The sequence below is a fragment of the Amblyomma mixtum genome, chromosome 3 (genome assembly GCF_055824585.1).
Source record: "Amblyomma mixtum isolate Tamu chromosome 3, ASM5582458v1, whole genome shotgun sequence".
In the NCBI taxonomy this organism is placed as follows: Eukaryota; Metazoa; Arthropoda; class Arachnida; order Ixodida; family Ixodidae; genus Amblyomma; species Amblyomma mixtum.
Genome location: NC_143014.1, coordinates 161,273,655 through 161,279,654, shown reverse-complemented (window position 1 = coordinate 161,279,654; position 6,000 = coordinate 161,273,655).

The following is a 6,000-nucleotide window of genomic DNA, read 5'->3' as shown; positions in this document are numbered from 1 at the left end:
CCCAGCACCCCGACGAGTCTTTGTTAGAGTACGTCCGAGCGATGGACGAACTGTATCGCCTCGCTGACCCTCGCGCCACAAATACGGAGAAAGTTGAGCGTGTCACACGACAAGCGCACCCGACTTTCGCGGCCTACCTGAGAGGAGGCAGGTTTAGAGACCTGGACGAGCTAGCAGCTGAGGCGAAGCGCATCCAGGGAGACATCCTCTCTGCGCGAGCGTATCGGCCGCCGCCACCCGCATCGCAGTCACTTGAGCCGCGCTGCGCGTGGAATGGCAGCTCAGCGCGTAGTCCGTCTAGAGCTGAAGCGACAGCACAGTTTGCTGACGAGCGTGTCCCGAGAGGTTGGGAATTGTCCGACCGCGCTTTGGGCCCCTACAGCTAGGCGCTGCGAACAGCACACGCTGCCGCAGAGCGGAACACCTGTAGCCGAGATCGCGAGGCCGACACTCGGCCGCACGAGCGGCCCCCACCGTCCGCACCGCGAGATCGAGATCGAAACGACCGACCGGAACGTGGCGACCAGCGCCTAGCCCGTCGGAGCCCGAGCAACCGCTGCTACAGGTGTGACCAACCGGGGCACTTCGCCCGCGACTGTGGCCGCCTCCCCGCCCGTGACCAAACACAGTCGGGAAACTGCCACAGCCGCCGGTGATCGACCTTCGATCCCGCGCGGCGTACACCGAGAACACCGGTTTATTAGCGCCCTTGGCATGTCGCGTAGGAAGATCTGTTGACTTGCCAGCGCCGTTCATTGAGCTAACGATAGCTCGAAAGAAATTCACCGCGTTACTCGACACAGGGGCAAGCGCTTCTTTGTTCGGTGACGAAGTGCTAAACCATCTCCGCCAGAACAAAATCCGGTTGAGAGAGTGCGATACCACTTTTCGCCTCGCGAGCGGCACAGCGCAATCAAGCGGTGCAGCTAGGATAGTGGTTCGCTGGGAAAGACGCGTGCGGCGACAACGCCTCGTTCATCTTCCCTGTTTATCCGTTCCTGTAATTCTTGGGCGAGACTTCCTAGCGAAGACAGGCATTGTGATAGACATAACCAGCGGGGGCTATCGGGAGCGCACCACCGGCGCCTTGAAGCTTTTTGCAAAAGCGCCCGCGGCCTCGCAGTCAATTACGGCTCCGAACGCGACGCGAGCGGGGAGAGACCGTGGAAAATCACCCCCGCCGGCCCGGAAACAAGCATGCAGGCGGACAGTGGCCGCTGAGAGAGGGCCCACAGAGAATGTTGTCGCGGTAGAAAGCTGTTCTACCGTGCCAGTGAGGGCAATGCACCCTTTGTTGTCGGAGGTGAACAGCGTATCGGAGAGGGAGAAGGCACGCTTGTCATCTCTCCTCTACGAATTCAACGCGACATTCACGGATCGGCCTGGCCTCACTACACTAGTAAGGCACAGAATAGACACGGGTGATGCACTGCCTTAGAAGTGCAATCCTAGACCAATTAGCTTGGCTAAGAGAGAGCACTAGACGGCGCCTTAGACGAACTTATCGATACTGGCGTTGTGGAGAGGTCTAACAGCCCTTGGGGCTTCCCGGTAGTCTTAGTTCCAAAGAAAGACGATACATATCGGCTTTGCGTGGACTACCGCAGACTGAACGAGGTTACGAGAAAGGATGCGTACCCTCTACCAACCATTTCTTCCCTAGTGTCCAACCTAGGTGGGGCGAAGTACTTTACTACGCTCGATGCTAGCCGCGGATACTTTCAGGTTGAAATGGATGAGCGTGATAAGGAGAAGACTGCTTTCACTTGTCACAGAGGTCTTTTCCAATTCAGGAGAATATCTTTTGGCTTGGTAGGAGCACCCGCTACTTATCAGCGCCTAATGGACCGTGTTCTGGGAGATGCGAAGTGGCAACATGCGCTCGCATACCTAGACGACATCGTGGTGTACTCAAAAACATTCGAGGAACACCTGCGCCACTTGAGGGACATCCTAGATAGGCTGAGGTCCGCGAGAATCACTTTGAACTCGAAGAAGGCGCAGATCGCCGCGACCCGAATAACACTGTTGGGGTTCACGATCGACAAAGGCCGCATTCTGCCGTGCGAGGATAAACTCGAGGCTTTGCTTAAGTTTCCGTCGCCTTCAGATCTAGCTGGTCTCAGACGCTTTTTGGGAATGGCGAACTTTTATCGCCAGTTCATCCCAGATTGCGCAGCGCTGCAGGCACCTTTGACAAAGCTTTTGAAGAAGGGCGAGCGCTGGAGTTGGGGTCACGAGCAAGAGGCTGCACTGCGCAACCTCACCAAGGGGCTCGCGGACACGGCTGAGTTGCAGCTACCCGACCTAAACAGGGAGTTTGTGATTCAAACCGACGCAAGCGACCTGGGCTTAGGAGCAGTGTTGCTTCAGGAGCATGAAGGCGTCCTCCGACCGGTAGCGTTCGCGAGCCGTTCACTGACGCCGGCAGAGAGAAACTATTCGGTGACTGAGAAGGAATGTCTCGCGATAGTTTTTGCTCTGCGGAAGTTCGACTACTACGTCGACGGGGTGGCATTTGTGATCGAGACGGATCACATGGCGCTCACCTGGCTGAGACGACTCAGCGAGCCGAGCGGCCGCCTGGCGCGTTGGGCCCTGTTGCTGCAGCGTTACGACTTTACCGTACGCTACCGCAAAGGGAAGAACAACGCCGTGACTGACGCACTCTCGCGAGCGCCTGTCCAGAGCGAGGAAGGTCACGCGACCGACCGCCCGACACAGAGAGAGAGAGTGAGGGATTGTCGCCAGCCGTAGCCGATGTAAGGGACGCGGGCCGACCGTTGATCCCGGGCGAGAGCGTGAACCACGTGGGCTACGCGAGTTCCGTGGGAATCGTGTTCAGCAGAAAGGAGTTGCTCGAAGCTCAGCAGATGGATTCGTTTTGTCGAAAAGTGTTCGACGGGCTCCGGGAGCCGGGCGGCCGGCCGCCGCGCACACGGGGACAGCTGGTTTTGCTGTCGGTGCGGAGCGCTTGGAAACAGCTGGTAGTGCTGTGAGCGCGCTGGATTCTTATCTGCTGGATTCCGACGGCATCCTGCTGAGGTATATCCCCTCCGAGAGCGACACAAGTGAGGCGTTCAAGGTGGTGATACCGCGGGTGTTGAGAGCGGCACTGTTACGTTACTTTCACGACTCGTGCATCGCTGGGCATGCAAGCGACCCCAAGACTTACATTAAGTTGTGTCGCTTTGCTACCTGGCTTGGCATGAAAAGGGACGTAACACGCTACGCCCGCTCATGTCATGTGTGCCAAAGTGTGAAGCCCCGGGGTGGACGACCGCCCGGCCTCATGCAGCCGATTAACAGCCATACTCCCTGGCAAATCGCGGCGTGTGACATCATGGGACCGTATCCCACGACACCGAGTAGGAACAAGTTCTTGCTGGTGGTCACGGATCACTTCAGCAAGTGGGTTGAACTTTTCCCCCTGAGAAAGCTGACGGCACGAGTGATCATGGAGAAGCTGATGGACGTATTCACCAGGTTCGGGTTCCCAGAGCAGCTGATAACGGACAACGCGTCCTACTTCACTGCGAAGGTGTTCGTAGATTCGTGCGCTGCACTCGGCATTAAGCACAAGAAAACGACCACTTATCATGCTCAGTCGAACCCCACGGAACGATTCAACCGCAACATTAAGCACATGCTTGTCGCGTACTGTGAGAGGCACAAAGATTGGGACTCCTATCTGCCAGAGATCGCGTTCGCTTTGCGTTCGACCGTTAACCGCTCGACTGGGTATGCGCCGTCTTCTCTCAATCTGGGTAGAGAGCTGCTAAATCCGATGGACCGGGTTCTAACGGACAGCAGGAAGACGCCAGTCGCTTCGTCAGCACGAGCTGAATACGCGACGCAGCTGCGCGCTAAGATGACGGAGGCCTTACACAAGGCTCGCCGAAACCTGAGCACCGCTAGGGCGCAGCAGAAAGCACAGTACGACCGCTCGCACCGGGATGTTCACTACGAAGTGGGCGATCTGGTGCTTCGGCGCCAACACGTTCTGAGCGATGCTAGCAGACAGTTCGCGGCCTCGTTGGCGCCGAAATGGATCGGGCCGTTTCGCGTGCGAGAGAAGCTTTCCTCGCTCGTTTACAGGCTCGAGGACTTGCGGTCGAAACCAACAGGCGGACCGGTGCACGTATGCGACCTGAAACGTTACGTGCAGCGAGATGAGTGGGTCCAGGACACAGCCCGATCCGCGCCGCAGTCGGAAAACGAGCGCTGCGATCAGCCGGCAAACTCCGCGTCCCGCTATAACTTGCGCCGTAGGCAGGAATAAAATCTGCCTGCGCGGACTAGAGCGAGGGCGCAGGCCGACACGCAGTCTCGTTAGATGCATGAACGTACGGGCCGCTCATGCCGATCAATGTTACGTAAGACTTACTTGCGTTAACCCTCATGACTCTCGTGAGGGCCGAACAGCTACGTAGCACGCGCTGCGGGCGTTGGTTACATCTGTGTTGACCTTTTTCAGCGCAGATGGAAAAGAAGCAGGGCGCATCAGAACGACGTCGTTCACCACTACCACCAACTAGAACCATCTAGAGCCACCATCCAGCTTCGGCAACGCGCCGCGCCCATGGCCCGCCGCTACGCCCAGCCCGCGACCTGAAGCCGCCTCCCTGCTGCAGCCAGGCGCCCCTGCCACCTGCCACATCGCGTCGGAGCTGGCCGCCTGCCAACTGTACGTCGTCGCACCCGCCTACCCAAGAGCAAGCTGGCAAAACGAAGATAGAGCAGCCGCGGCCCCGTTTACCACCTCAACCCTGAGCCCTCGCCAGCTAACCGGGCACGCCAGGGCAGCCCAACCGCCCGGCCTCTACCATGGAAGCGCCGCGGCCCTCGCCTATGAAGCCACCTGACCCAGTCTCTGAGGGTGGCGCAGCCACGAACCTGGCCTCCAAGCAGTCGAAGCCGGTGCCACGGAGGCGGTCAACCACCTTCACCGGAGCGGTGCAAGCGCGGGTAATCGGAAGACGGCGACCGATAGCAAGCCACCTTTCGACGTCGGCATCTCGCGGGTGGTCAAGCCTTCGGACCAGCTGATCGGTGCGGGCGTGGCGCGGACATCAACAAGTGTACCGGCGGGAGCCGAAGAACTTCGATCCCTGGATGGCGGAGAAGATTAAGTAACGTTGCGCCCGCTTCTCTGTTCGGGAGGCTTCTTAAGGAGGGGAGGATGTGGGATATACAAATATCCTTCATCGCCCCCGCGCCGCCGGTTGTGGGGAGAGGGGGCACCCGGCCACTCTCCACTCCTAGCTCGGACGTGACGTCACGCCTACGCTCTGGCGTCTTAGGGAAGGGGTGAACGACTCCTCTTGATTGCAACCAGTTGCTCAAGGGGGAGGCAATGTCGGAGCTTACCGGTCGACGACGACCTGGTAAGCTGCTGAACCATCTATTACCGGATAGAACATTCTTCCGCAGTGTGCTTTTCCTAGCGCTAGGTTAATAAACGGTTTCTTAGCGTACTCTGTTCGTTGCCTACTTCGTCCGAACCCGCCGTGGCTGTGACTCTGCGCCACGGGTTGGGGACACGAGAACGCCCGCGCATAGCTGGCACGGAAGCTTGCCTTCCCGGCCGGCTGCACGCGAGCGACCCCATAACTGATGGCACTGCTTTGTGCTTTAATGTAAGAGTTAAGTGAGGCCGAAAACGAGTATTCATGCCTACATCTAGTGCAACAGCTGCAAACGTAACACTAGTTTAAATTCATGGGACGTTTTCTTGCAGGAAGTCAACGCTGCATCTATAGTGAATACGTAATAATAGCGGGAGTTCTTTTAGATTATGCTTTGAAGATCCAAAAGACCAGTGTGACCATGGCTGTCGACCGGAGCACCGAGACAACGACGGACGCCAACATTCTTTTTTTGCGATCTCCTTATCGCCATCTTTTGAACGCGCAGCGCACAAGGACGGGACAAGGCAGAGACAAACACAGCGCTGTGTTTGTCTCTGCCTTGTCCCGTCCTTCGTGCGCTGTGCCTTCA